Source organism: Lipotes vexillifer, unplaced genomic scaffold (genome assembly GCF_000442215.2).
Source record: "Lipotes vexillifer unplaced genomic scaffold, Lipotes_vexillifer_v1.1 scaffold38, whole genome shotgun sequence".
In the NCBI taxonomy this organism is placed as follows: Eukaryota; Metazoa; Chordata; class Mammalia; order Artiodactyla; family Lipotidae; genus Lipotes; species Lipotes vexillifer.
Genome location: NW_006791464.1, coordinates 202,326 through 204,824, shown reverse-complemented (window position 1 = coordinate 204,824; position 2,499 = coordinate 202,326). Strand labels below are relative to the sequence as shown.

Genomic DNA, 2,499 nt, shown 5'->3' with positions numbered 1-2,499 from the left:
ATAACATTTAATGTTTGAGCATATGTTATACAGGCATACTTTTTGGCTTTTGTCCCATGTGTACTCTTGTACATGTTATGGGCAACTCTGGAATTCAGGAAGTAATATGGCACTGATAGTTAGCAGGTGATTAAGATAATAGAGTATGGCAGTTATTCAAAAATTTTAATAGGCATCAAAATCACTTGAGGAGAATATTAAAAATGCAAATTGCAATGTACTATTTCAGAAATTTAGTTTGTGTAAGCTATATGCTGAGTCAGGGATATGTTTTTCTCTCTCTTAACTCCAGTGTATAGAATTGTGTTTTATGTTCACTTCATGGAATATTGTCATCACAGCACTATGTTTGTTAAAAGATAATTTTAGCAGGTTTTATTCTTCATCCTTCTCCAACTTATTTTTCCTCTTCCATAGACATACACTTTTATGAATTTGATATATGTCTTTCCAATCCATCTTGCATACCATCTCTATATTTATATCTAGATAGATAGTAAATAAACAGATTGATCTGTGGAAATATAAAGTTTTGTTTTAATGTGTTTTTTAAGTATGCTATTCTGCTTTATTTTGTCTTACTTCTTCACTGAATATAATTCTAAAACTTATGCATGATTTATTGTGTAATTTTAGTTTAAAGTGCATTACAATCCATTGTATATACATTTCATGCATTCATTCCACTATAGATGGACACCTAGGTTGTCTCCAACTCTCTGTTACCACAAGTTAAACTAATGAACAAACTAAAACATAGCTCCTTATGCACCTGGTAAAAGTCTATTTTATTTATTTTTTAATATATTTCCCAGTCATGGAATTGCTCAAACATAAGCATCCTCAATTTTACTAAATATTGCTATAGTGCCTCAAAACATCCACAGCAGTTTAAATTCCCACTGACTATATATGAGGATTTATGGTTCCCCAGATTCCAACCAACATTTCAAATTATTTGATCCTCTAGTTTTGCCCTCTAATAATTCTAAGGTGACATGTTAGTGACACTTTACTTTTAATCTCTCTAATTACTGTTGGGGCTGTGAAAACTTAATAAACAAAAACCTTAATTAGAGTCAGGTGACTAGAAGGGAGAGCTCTCACACCATGTGATGATTGCAGAGCCCAACAAAAAGAAGAAAGGCTCCTCTTCTTTCCTGGCAAGGACTCAGCCAATAAAAAGCCATGGACGCCTTGTAAACTATAACTCCCCCAAGTTCTTATTTCTCTCTATAAAAGTGTTCTCCCTCCTTGCTCTGTGAGGACTTGCACTGACTCTATGTGGTTGCAGACTCCTAAATAGAAGCTCTCTGTTGATGCAGAATAAACCCACTTTTCCTGGAGAAAACTCTTGCAGTCTATTTGTTTTATGTCAATATTTTGGTGGCCTATAAGGGGACCAGAGAAGACCCTTAAAGGCTCCATGGCTGGTGAGCAAACAGGTGCCAAACCCCAAATTGGCGGCAGCGGAATGGTCAGTTGAGTCTCCCGGCCGCGTCTGGGAAGAGTCGGTGTGAGACTGCGGCGTGTGGTCTCCAGGGACAGCCAAGGCGGACGCAGCCGGTTGGGGCTCGGGTCCTAAGACCGGAGCGTCGACACCACCCAACCGGTGGGCGCCTCGGGGTGAAGCTAGGCTCAGGGAGGCTCTTCTGAGCGCCTGGGTTGCCACTACGCACAGACCATATTCATGGTGTGCCTGACTTCCCAGCTGCTCAGGGCTGCTCCCTGGGCAGGCTGCAGTGGGTCCTGGCCTGTCTTTGGGGTGCTGGGTAGGCATGACTGCAGACCTCGCTACAGCACACAACCAACAAGCCCAAGTGGGGTTGCCTCCCTCCCTGGCAGGTGGGTCCACATGTAGCTTGAGGAGATGCTGGTCCTCAGGAAGATGTCCATCAGCCCCCTGGAGAGATGGCTGACTGTTTGCTACCTCCTGCCCAGACTGGACGCTGGGGCCCCAGGGACTGTGTCTCTAGTCCAACTCTATGAGTGTCCACCAGCCAGGTGAGGGAAGGGGTCGAGCAGAGTGGTAAGGGGGTCTGAGATGCACCCCAGATACAGTGAAAAAATGTGCTTAAGATCCACCGGCAGAAGTGGAATCATCACAAGTAACACAAGCTGGTCAAAAGGACCTGGTACCTGTGACAAAAAGTCAGGGAAGGACACCTGAACCGGAAGCAGATGAAGTTGGAGAGACACCTGAGGTGCATCTGGCGGGAGGTGGGCCTGAAGGAAGCCCCCAGGTTGGCAGACACCTAAGATCTACCTGAAGGTCAAATGAGCCTCGTGTGTCTCTCCCCCAGCCCTGTTACTGCTGATGACCCATTGTAATAAATATTCAGAGAACTCAGCTTAAAAAAAATAAAAAAATAAAAAAAATAAAAACCATAATTGAACTCCAATAGCTCACTGCTTTTCTTGCCAACCTCAGAGTTTGAAGGTATGTCTTTCTACTGTATCTGAGTTCATGCCTTCTATGCATTTGAAGCTTTCCAGGAT

At 42.9% G+C, this 2,499-nt stretch overlaps 1 pseudogene; it reads left to right on the top strand.

The window, feature by feature from the left end:
* Positions 1-1,426: 1,426 nt before the first annotated feature.
* On the top strand, positions 1,427-2,281 carry LOC103069764 (aurora kinase A-interacting protein pseudogene; annotated as a pseudogene).
* Positions 2,282-2,499: the final 218 nt, after the last annotated feature.